Source organism: Apodemus sylvaticus, chromosome 8, assembly GCF_947179515.1.
Source record: "Apodemus sylvaticus chromosome 8, mApoSyl1.1, whole genome shotgun sequence".
Classification (NCBI taxonomy): domain Eukaryota; kingdom Metazoa; phylum Chordata; class Mammalia; order Rodentia; family Muridae; genus Apodemus; species Apodemus sylvaticus.
In genome coordinates, this window is record NC_067479.1 from 819,015 (window position 1) to 831,701 (window position 12,687).

A 12,687-nucleotide genomic window follows, 5' to 3' on the forward strand; every position below is an offset into this window, starting at 1 on the left:
ATACGTTTCTATGTTCATAGGCAGCTCAGCCATTTGTCTTGTGATTTAGAGATCTAACATGCTGTATGTGTGGAATGTAATTTTCATTTTGTCAGGTTCAATACAGGAGAACTTTGGTCAACAGGCTGAGGTCATGAAAGAGGAAACACAAACATCCCTTAAAGAATTACAGGAAAGCACAAACAAGCAAGTGAAGGAGCTAAGCAAAACCATCCAGGATCTAAAATCAGAAGTAGAAACAACCGAGAAAACTCAAAGGGAGACAACTTTGGAGATAGAAAACCTTGGGAAGAAATCAGGGAACAGAGATGCAAATATCAACAACAGAATACAAGAGATAGAAGGAAGAATCTCAGATGCTGAAGATTCCATAGAAACCATGGACTCAACAGTTAAAGAAAATGCAAAATGCAAAAAGCTTGTAACACAAAATATCCAGGAAATGCAGGACACAATGAGAAGACCAAACCTAAGGATTACAGGCATAGATGAGAGTGAAGATTTACAACTTAAAGGGCCAGCAAATATCTTCAATAAAATTATGGAAGAAAACTTCCCTAACCTAAAGAGAGAGATGCCCATGAATATACAAGAAGCCTACAGAACTCCAAACAGACTGGACCAGAACAGAAATACTTCCCGTCACATAATAATCAAAACCCCAAATGTACTAAACAAAGAAAGAATATTAAAGGCAGTAAGAGAAAAAGGCCAAGTAACATATAAAGGAAGACCTATCAGAATCACAGCAGACTTTTCACCTGAGACTATGAAGGCTAGAAGGTCCTGGGCAGATCTCATGCAGACTCTAAGAGAACACAAATGCCAGCCAAAACTACTATATCCAGCAAAACTCTCAATCACCGTAGATGGAGAAACTAAGATATTCTATGACAAAACCAAGTTTACCCAATATCTAGCCACAAACCCAGCCCTACAAAGGATAATAGGAGGAAAACACCAATACAAGGAGGGAAACTTCACCCTGGAAAAAGCAAGATAGTAACCTTTCATCAAACCCAAAAGAAGTTAAGCAATCAAATTTAAAAAATAACGTCAAAAATGACAGGAAATAACAATCACTATTCCTTAATATCTCTTAACATCAATGGACTTAATGCCCCAATAAAAAGACATAGACTAACTGACTGGATAAGTAAACAGGACCCTGCATTTTGCTGCTTACGGGAAACACACCTCAGGGTCAAAGACAAACACTACCTTAGAGTAAAAGCTGGAAGACAATTTTACAAGCAAATGGTCTCAGGAAACAAGCTGGGGTAGCCATTTTAATATCAGATATAATTGACTTTCAAACCAAAGTCATCAAAAGAGACTCTGAGGGACACTTCTTGCTGGTCAAAGGAAAAATACAACAAGAAGAACTCTCAATCCTGAACATCTATGCTCCAAATGCAAGGGCACCCTCTTTCGTAAAAGAAACTTTATTAAAGCTCAAAGCACACATTGCACCTAACACAATAATTGTGGGCGACTTCAACACTGCACTTTCCTCAATGGACCGATCAGGAAACCAGAAACTAAACAGGGACACAATGAAACTAATTGAAGCTTTGGACCAATTAGATTTAGCATACATATATATATAGAACATTCTATCCTAAAGCAAAGGAATATACCTTTTTCTCAGCACCTCATGGTACCTTCTCCAAAATCGACCATATAATTGGTCACAAGACAGACCTCAACAAATATAAGAAGATCGAACTATTCCCATGCCTCCTATCAGATCACTATGGAGTAAAAGTGGTCTTCAATAGCAACAAAAATGACAGAAAACCCACATACACGTGGAAACTGAACAATATTCTACTCAATGATACCTTGGTCAAGGAAGAAATAAAGAAAGAAATTAAAGACTTTTTAGAACACAATGAAAATGAAGACACAACATACCCAAATCTATGGGACACAATGAAAGCAGTGCTAAGAGGAAAACTCATAGCCCTGAGTGCCTCCAAAAAGAAAATGGAGAGAGCAAATATTACCAGCTTAATGGCACACCTGAAAGCCCTGGAACAAAAAGAAGCTATTTCACCCAGGAGGAGCAGAAGGCAGGAAATCATCAAACTCAGGGCCGAAATCAATCAAGTAGAAACAAAGAGAACCATACAAAGAATCAACAAAACCAGGAGCTGGTTCATTGAGAAAATCAACAAGATAGATAAACCCTTAGCCAGACTGACCAAAGGGCACAGAGAAAGTATCCAAATTAACAAACTTAGAAATGAAAAGGGAGATATAACAACGGAAACTGACAAAATCCAAAAAATCATCAGATCCTACTACAAGAGCCTGTACTCAACACAACTGGAGAATCAGGAGGAAATGGACAATTTCCTTGACAGATACCAAATACCAAAATTAAATCAGGACCAAATAGATCATCTAAACAGTCCCATAATGCCTAAAGAAATAGAAGGAGTCATAGAAAGTCTTCCAACCAAAAAAAGCACAGGACCAGATGGTTTCAGTGCAGAATTCTGTCAGCCCTTCAAAGAAGAGTTAACACCAATACTCTTCAAACTATTCCACAAAATAGAAACAGAAGGAACACTACCCAATTCCTTCTACGAAGCCACAATTACGCTGATACCAAAACCACACAAAGATCCAACAAAGAAAGAGAACTTCAGACCAATTTCGCTTATGAACATCTATGCAAAAATACTCAATAAAATTCTTGCCAACCGAATCCAAGAACACATCAAAACGATCATCCACCATTATCAAGTAGGCTTTATCCCGGGAATGCAGGGTTGGTTCAATATACAGAAATCCATCAATGCAATCCACTACATAAACAAACTCAAAGAAAAAAACCACATGGTCATTTCATTGGATGCTGAAAAAGCATTTGACAAAATTCAGCATCCTTTCATTCTTAAAGTCTTGGAAAGAACAGGAATTCAAGGCCTATACCTAAACATAGTAAAAGCAATATACAACAAACCAGTAGCCAGCATCAAACTAAATGGAGAGAAACTTGAAGCAATCCCACTAAAATCAGGGACTAGAGAGGGCTGCCCCCTTTCTCCTTATCTTTTCAATATTGTACTTGAGGTACTAGCGCGGGCAATTCGACAACATAAGGAGGTCAAAGGGATACAAATTGGAAAGGAAGAAGTCAAACTATCATTATTTGCAGATGACATGATAGGCTACCTAAGTGACCCCAAAAACTCCACTAGAGAACTTTTACAGCTGATAAACAACTTCAGCAAAGTGGCAGGTTATAAAATCAATGCAAGCAAATCAGTGGTCTTCCTATACTCAAAGGATAAGCAGGCTGAGAAAGAAATTAGGGAAATGAGCCCCTTCACTATAGCCACAAACAGTATAAAGTATCTTGGGGTGACTCTTACCAAACATGTGAAAGATCTGTATGACAAGAACTTCCAGACTCTGAAGAAGGAAATGGAAGAAGACCTCAAAAAATGGGTAAACCTCCCATGCTCATGGATCGGCAGGATCAATATAGTTAAAATGGCCATTTTGCCAAAAGCAATATACAGATTCATTGCAATACCCATCAAAATCCCAACTCAATTCTTCACAGAGTTATAAAGAGCAATTACCAAATTCATCTGGAATAACAAAAAACCCAGGATAGCTAAAACTATTCTCAGCAACAAAAGAAATTCTTGGGGAATCAGTATCCCTGACCTCAAGCAATACTACAGAGCAATAGTGTTAAAAACTGCATGGTATTGGTACAGTGACAGGCAGGAGGATCAATGGAACAGGATTGAAGATCCAGAAATGAACCCAAACACCTATGGCCACTTGATCCTCGACAAAGAGGATAAAAACATCCAATGGAAAAAAGATAGCCTTTTCAACAAATGGTGCTGGTTCAACTGGAGATCAGCATGCAGAAGAATGCGAATTGATCCATCCTTGTCTCCTTGTACTAAGCTCAAATCCAAATGGATCAAGGACCTCCACATAAAGCCAGACACTCTGAAGCTATTAGAAAAGAAACTGGGGAAGACTCTTCAGGACATCGGTACAGGGAGAAAGTTTCTGAACAGAACACCAATAGCATATGCTCTAAGATTAAGAATTGACAAATGGAACCTCATAAAATTACAAAGTTTCTGTAAGGCAAAGGACACCATCAAGAGGACATATTGGCAACCAACAAATTGGGAAAAAATCTTCACCATTCCTACATCAGATAGAGGGCTAATATCCAATATATATAAAGAACTCAAGAAGTTATACTCCAGAAAACCAAACAACCCTATTAAAAATGGGGTACAGAGTTAAACAAAGAATTCTCACCTGAAGAACTTTGGATGGTGAAGAAGCATCTTAAAAATGCTCAACTTCATTAGTCATTAGGGAAATGCAAATCAAAACAACCCTGAGATTTCACCTTACACCAGTCAGAATGGCTAAAATTAAATATTCAGGAGACAGCAGGTGTTGGAGAGGGTGTAGAGAAAGAGGAACACTCCTCCACTGCTGGTGGGGTTGCAAATTGGTACAACCACTCTGGAAATCAGTCTGGCGTTTCCTCAGAAAACTGGGCACCTCACTTCCAGAAGATCCTGCTATACCTCTCCTGGGCATATACCCAGAGGATTCTCCATCATGTAATAAGGATACATGCTCTGCTATGTTCATAGCAGCCCTATTTATAATTGCCAGATGCTGGAAAGAACCCAGGTATCCCTCAACAGAAGAGTGGATGCAAAAAATGTGGTATATCTACACAAAGGAGTACTATTCAGCCATTAGAAACAATGAAATCATGAAATTCTTAGGCAAATGGATGGAGCTAGAGAACATCATACTAAGTGAGGTAACCCAGACTCAAAAGGTGAGTCATGGTATGCCCTCACTAATAAGTGGATATTAACCTAGAAAACTGGAATACCCAAAACATAATCTACACATCAAATGAGGTACAAGAAGAAAGGAAGAGTGGCTCCTTGTTCTGGAAAGACTCAGTGCAGCAGTATTAGGCAAAACCAGAACGGGGAAGTGGGAAGGGGTGGATGGGAGGACAGGGGGAGAGAATGGGTTTTATGGGACTTTCGGGGAGTGGGGGGCTAGAAAAGGGGAAATCATTTGAATGTAAATAAAAATATATCGAATTAAAAAAAAAAGAAGGGTGGCAGTGATCTGTGTGAGAGATCCCATTGTGCTGATTTGCATGTTTAGGGATGGTTTTTGGTTCTTAACTCCTTACAAGAGACAGGTTTCCAGAAATATAGAAAGAATGATTTGAATGAACTCTAAAGGAGAGCCAGAGCCAGTCTTAGGTAACTACACAGATGCTAGCAACCTGCCCTGGAGGTCCTAGGGAACATCCCTCTCCTTCATAGAGAGTGGACTCCTTCTCCTTTTTGCCAGAAAATAAGTGTCTCTTGACAACTTGACTTAAATCAGCATATAAAAAGATGGAAGACTGGTGCTTTTTGAGGCTCATTAAGGTCAAAAGCCTAGAACTTAAGCTATTATCTGGTCCTGCATGGAGGCATAATAGTCTCTGATACATAATTGTGTGTGAGGAATTTATATTCTAATTAGTAATATGTTTTTCTTTCACAGCAACCTACCCCTTGTAATACAGACACTTAAAGAAAGCACTAGCCAGCCTACTTTCTGAGTCCTAACCCAGAAAAAGCATGCAGTTCTGTTCATTCTACCCTTTTCTCCTTCCTTTGTAGTAGGCTTTTTCTTATGTTCTAGGCTTTCTCACTTTGCTTGTGTGACACCAGTTCCCTACTCTTCCTGAACTCCATTGCTGTATATGCCAGATCCTAAAAACATATCGATGCTTTCTTTTTTCTCTCATCATCCATCAACATAAACATAACAGTTTAAAGGTCAGCTGTCTTGCTGTTTTTTTTTCTTAAACTTTAGTAAAATTGTTCTCACTCTTCCTTTTATTTCTATTTTAAATTTTTCTTATTTTTTAAACTAGAAACAGCAGAAGCAGTCCTAGATTTTGTAAGTAGAATTTGATACTCAATGTGGGGCTCCTCAAATTTCTCTGGTAGCAATAGGTCTTTAACGCCAACCATAAAGCCTTCTGCTGAATTATGTTTTGTGCAAGTTAGGATACCAGAACAAGAGATACCATACAAATTTAATTCTTTTCACTAGTAATCAGATTCCTTCAACAATTATTCCCTGGTTTTACAAGATAATCATTACAAAAAAGAGGAATCCTCCCTGCAGGTCCTTCAAGTCTACTCATTTCTGATTAGGTTCACAGCACATTGCTTATGACTGTATTTTATTCTGTGATTCTGGAAGTTTATTTAACTGATTTCATACTGGAATCCATCTTTCAGAGCAACCTGAACCCATGATTCCAACCACAACTGCTAATATTTGACTTAAAATAAATGTTTTTATTGCCTTTGGAGATGTATTTGTATTCACTCCACAGGAGTTAGACTTGATCTTGTGAAAATAAAAATAAAAAAAAAGTTTCTGAAATAAAGGCAGCAAAACCTGCACTTGCATTGAACTTTATGCAAGGCTGAACTTGAATTGATAAGAACTTCCACAAATATGGGGAATCTGAAATATTGCAGGTCCAGAGCCTAATTATAATTTATCTTGGGCTCTCTTTACTCACTTAACTAGCCATTCTTTGTCCACTTCTGCATCTGACTGTATATGGGATGGATCCCCAGGTGGGGCAGTCTCTGGATGGCCTTTCAGTCTCTGTAACTCCTCCTATGGGTATTTCGGTCCTTCTTAGAAGCGGGAACAAAATATCCATGGGAGGAAAGTCATATTATTGACAGTCTGAAGACCACACCTACTGCACATCTCAAGGTCATGTCAGTAGTGACATAATGCTTTGTTCATGTCAAATCTTCTGGGTTTGTGGCTAATTCATTCCTTATGAGTTGTAGAATATGGACAATCTCTTCCTATTATCCTCTCCTTTCATCCACAACCCAGAAACCTATCTTTAAACATGCAAATAGACCATTAGGGGTTTTCCTGAATAAAGAAGAGGAATTCTGCTGCTACTGTCAAGATAATAAGCACACTGCAGATGGTGCTTTCATCCCAGAACAACCACAACAGAAAAAGAGATATGAAATTTCTGTCTGCATTGTGGTGTGCCTTTTTTCCTATTCTATAATTTGATGGTTTAAGTTGGCATTGGTGCAAATAAATACTTAATCTTCTACTGGAACTCAATTTCTGAGCTAATTATCAGAGTGGTAGTTCTAAATATAGGTGGGCAAGAGGAGAAAAAGACACATCAAATTCCTTATCTATCTCGTTTTGGCACTTTCAAAGAGTTTATATTTAAGCTTAAATTTAAATAAGCATTCTCTTATTACCACTGCCAGTATTCTGTCACAGTATTACTTTTAGTTCACTAAATAAGAAAAATAAATTAGAGCTTCAGAGATACCCTGGAATCCCTGCTTTTTCAGTCTACTGAAAGTATCAAAGTTGAAGTGTACTGGGTCCATTCCAGTCCTTAACCTTCTCCATGTTGAGGAAACATAAGATACAGAGGTATGGGATGTGGAACAGTCAGAGGGTAGACAGGGACAGGGATGGGGGTAGGGATAAAATATGGTGTGTAAAAAAATAATTTAAAAAAAAACAGTCAAGATGAAGAGGTGTTATAATGAAAAACAAAAGATTTTTTTCCCCTGAAAACTTAGATCTTCTCTAAACATAAGGTTTTAATTTTCTATGCAATGACTAGCCTCTTCAGTTTGTATCTACCACTGTTTGCCTAGTGCAGGGCCTGAGCTAGACATTTGTCCTTGTCAGCAAACCCTGTTTGCCAGTTTGCTTCAGTCCTGCTTATTACAGCCTCCAATGCCCACATGATCCCTGATCTCAACAATTAAAATTATTTCAAGTTCTATTTACTGAACTTTCCCAATGCAATCTATCTCTCTAATGCATCTGTAGTACTCAATTACAAAACTTTAGTTGTGTCTACTATCAAGAATTTTTTTCCTTTGTGTTCATCAATGTTACTTTTTTAGGTTTCTTTATAAGTTAGCATCAAGAAAAAAAAATTCACCTCCTGTAAAATTTTCATAACATGTTTTCTTCCTTTTTCTTAGATATTATAAAATAGAAATTTAGTTTTGTAGCTTATAATTTAGATAGCATTTGTCTATGCTCTGTGTATTGTACTGATACGACTGACTACTAGAGTAGACATAAATGTACACCTTTGCTGAAAAGTCTCATATTTTAGGTCCAAAGGGAACATTGGGGTAATTTTTTATTAAGAGATTTATTAAAAATAATTAAAACCATAGACAGATGGCATCATGGCAAAAACATTGAGTATAGTTCAGGTTCCTATGGTAGAGTGAGGTTCCATTTTCATACATTTTAGAGGAAGGGGGAGGGGAAATAGAATATAAAGTTTTGTTTGTGGCCTGCAGTTAGCCATTGGTAAAGACAAAACAGTGAGTAGTCAGGTAAAGAATGTCAGGTGTCTAATGGAAAAATCAACTTTCCTGGCTGGCTGTGATTTAAGGCTGATGGGGCAGGAAAGACACAAACCTAGAGAAACAACTGAATTTAGTTCTAGAAACCAAAGTACCTTAATTTCCAGAATTATAAATTTAGTCAAAATGAGGGAAATTCACAAAATGGCATTGCCCTACCTAATTCTTGCCAGACCATTTCTCCAGAGATTAGAACCAACATACTAGTGATGAAACATAACTAATATAAAATTGTCTTTCACATTGACAGTCACTTTGTGTTTACTCTGTTTCTTATTCAAGAGTGCCATGTTTCTTACTGACAATAGGGTTCATTATCTTGGCAGCATATAAAACCTTTATTATAAATGCTAGCCTGCCTTTCCACCAACATCAATTTCTGTTTCTTCCCTATAGTGCCTGGATCTTTGCAAACTGCTTATGGTTCTCTTGATATGCTATGGCTATCATTACATAGTTCTTCAGTCTGTGCTTTCTCACAATACTATATACTACACCTATAATCCTTCTCTCATCCAAGATACCAGCTTTCCATAATAATATGTACTTATATGATCATTTAAAATGAAATGAATTATTTGATTCAATTTTGTTATATCTGGTGGCCAGCTCAATACTTGATGGAAAGCCATGTTCATTGACTAATGATGAAGTTGAATTTTGATCTGTGGAAATATGATAGGATTGAAATATTGAAGCACTGATACAGAAAAGTTTACTATATAATGAATAATGTATTTCATAACAGTTGGTATTTATTACTTTAGCATTCTAAAATGAGTTAATTCACATCAGTTCTGCTAGACAGCTTTTTGTCCTATAATTTCAACTTTGTTTTAGAAATGTGGACTGAAACCCAGGGAGCTAAAACCATTTTCCCAAGAACACTCAGCTAAACAGAAATTAAACCGTGATTGAACCTCATCTGTCTGGACATACAGATCATAATCCTCTGTTCCATTGGCTTCCATTTACATACTGAAAGTATATTTATAACAAATGATAGTAACTAGGCCCTCCTGTATGTAGTTTTATCATTTCTCCTGAGAATGTTGACATTGCTTTGGGCTATAACATTTGGAAAACAGATTAAGTTTTTTCTAGTCATAAGAAAACTGTGTTAGATAAGAGCAACTTAGAATGTTGTATGTGTATATATTCGCTTTATTTAGCCAGGAATAAAATGGCTCAGAATGTACCAACCAGTCTTCATAAGCATTACATAGTTCTCTCAAGATGTTTTTTGTTTTTTTTTTGTTTGTTTGTTTTTTTGTTTTTGTTTTTGTTTTTTTTTTGTTTTTGTTTTTGGTTTGGCTGTTTGTTTTGAGACGGGGTCTTTTTAGTTGTCCTAAAACTCACAATGTAAACCAAGTTGGCCTTTAATTCATGGAGATCCACATTTCTCTTTTTCCCAAATGCTTAGATTAAAGTCACAAGATACCTAAGTTTCTGGAGCCACGGGCAATGCTCACAAAGTAATATAAACAGGAGCTACTGAAAAGGTTTAATGATCAGAGTACTTGCCATACAAACAAGAGGATCTGAGTTTAGATCTCAGGCACCCATGGGAAATGCCAGCCATGACAATGTAGCCCACTAACTCCAATGCTAGGAGGGCAGAGATGAGGAGATCTTGCAGGCTCCCTGGCAGCTAATCTAGACAAGACAGTGAGCAAAGGTTCCATGAAGACCCTGTCTTTAAAAATAAGATGGAGAGTTAAAAACCTGATGTTGAGGAAAACACCTGATGTAGACCTATACACACATGTGCACACACCAGCACATATGTTTACACTAAATACACAAAAACACAAAAGATGCTAACATATACCTAAAAAGTAGTGTTTGGGGGACTTAATGTGTTCACTGAATAAATTACCTCTTACACATTGAAAATCTCTTTCTCTCATATTTATGTCAATAAATTCAGAGCATAGACCCTCTTTACTAATGATATGCAAATATCTATGATGTATTTGAGATATTTTGGCAGAGGTGATGAGATACGAATAAGGGATGATCGACATTCACAATGAGGAAGAGATTGTACATATATTTGAGACAGGCATCTGTGAACCATGATCTAGCTAAATATCCAGTGCTCCCAAGGGCAATACCAGCTCCTTTAACCTCTATTGAATGCCCTAGCAGGTCAGCTGTTAACATCATACTTTTTGGTGATTTTGAGACCGTCTTTTACTAGCAGATAACATGCTTTTGTGATTTAGATTATCTCAAGGATACATGTGACCTGCCAAATTCTGATATATTTGACCTAGAAGACTTAGTTTCAATCAAGATGGCAGATTTATTGGTCTGTTGGGGATTCTCTTATTTTTATTGTGTTGCTATAATAAAACATACTAATTAAAAGCAGCTTAGAGAAACAAGGATTTTATTTCATCTTATAAGTCCATGTTATAATGGAGAAATCAAGGCAGGAAGTTCACATAGCTAATCATATCACCACACAGCCAAGAACAGAGAGAAATGAATGGATGTAAGATGAATGCATGTAAATTGACTTGCTTGCTTGTGCTAGCTTGATTTATGCAATTTCTCCATCCTCATATAGTTCAGAACAAACTATCTAGGGAATGTTATCACCCACAGTAGGCTGGTTTTTCCCACATCAATTAACTTAATTAACACAATCCCTCACAGACATACCCATTGGGTATCCCTAATTGAGACTATCTTTCTAAGTAATCTGCAGTTGTGTAAAGTTGACAAAGAAAGCTAACCATCACAGGGGACAAGCCAGGTTTAGTACATTCCATTTTGCTTTTCCCATTACTTTATCTACTTTTCTCTGACACCTCCTGGATGCTGACTCATTAGTGCTCAATTTATTAATGAGAGAACAAAAAGAAGATTATTTAGAGAACAGAAATTTAGTAGAAGGCCAGGGCATTTATTTGTACAGGTTCTTATTAAAATCTGAGGTAGTATCATGTTGGAGGACCTCACACAGCCCTGTGGAAGAGGTCCACCCTGTCTTTTGTTTTGCTAATGTCTTTTATGGATCACTGTATCTGTCATCTTTCCCATGAAAAGCATATGGATTAATAAACCCCATTTCTCCTTGGGAAATTAACTTCTGGTGAAGCAAATATATAGAGCACACTGAATAAATTTATACTCCAGAAGATATCATTTGATAACTCATCTCTTTTGGAAGGCATTTTCCATGTACAATTATGATGCATTTCTTATGACAATTCAACATAAACTCAACTTTTATAGATTTTATTTTTTACTTGAATTATGTGTGTGTGTGTGTTCTGTGCTATATATATATATATATAGCACAGAACATAGCCTATTCTTATCTACTACAAAACTTTAGAATTTTAAAGTTCTGAAGTACAGTGGATAGTTTGGTAGTTGCCATGTTATATTATCAGTGCCAAGGGTGATGGTGCTATGCTCAAGAATCGGAGTGTGGAGGCACACAACATCCTCAGCAACCATCATTTTAGTGTCTGTTCCTTTGGAACAGGAACTCATGATGCTCCCAGGACCAGCTACTGACAAGTCCAATGTTTATGACTTCCAAACCATATATGACCAGAATGTAAAATGTACTCCTCAGGAAAGACAAAGAACTCTATACAGAAAATGGAATTTTGCATATGTTGTACAGAAATAAAAGGTTTTTATTTATATATTTATACAATTTTATCTATTTATAAAATTAAAAATAAATATACAATTTATCTATTTATAAAAATTAAATATTTATATATTTATAAAAATTCCCATCTAGAAAGGTTCCAGAACTGCACATACCTGTTTGATCTGATCTTCACTTGCAAAGAGTCTATGTCAAGGTTATAGATTTGAACTCCAGAGATCAGGAGTCCTGGTAACCCATGCATGTGGTCAATGTGGATATCCAGCACAACCATGAGAGGCCACTCTGGGAGCATTCCTTATCTGTGAGCTCTGCCAGTGTATACTGCACACTGAGGACATGGAGAATGAAATCGACGAGCTGCTGCAGCAGTTTGAGAAGAGTGGCCAGGCCTTTCTTCATAATATCTGCTTCTACTGAGCCGCCTGTACTTGGTGCATGGCCTGCAACTTTGTTGAAGTCACTTTTTCAGTGTGTTTTCCACTCTGATATTTGTTTATACTGCTAGGTGTACATCATCAATGAACTGAATATAAGGAATGAGCAGTATGCAGAAATGCC

At 37.0% G+C, this 12,687-nt stretch overlaps 1 protein-coding gene and 1 pseudogene across 4 annotated transcripts in view; both read left to right on the forward strand.

Moving 5' to 3' along the window:
- The window catches only part of Fgf14 (fibroblast growth factor 14), a 755,593-nt gene that overhangs the window by 735,128 nt on the left and 7,778 nt on the right, over positions 1-12,687 (forward strand). The window lies entirely within an intron of this gene.
- On the forward strand, positions 11,916-12,546 carry LOC127690906 (RNA polymerase II subunit A C-terminal domain phosphatase SSU72-like; annotated as a pseudogene).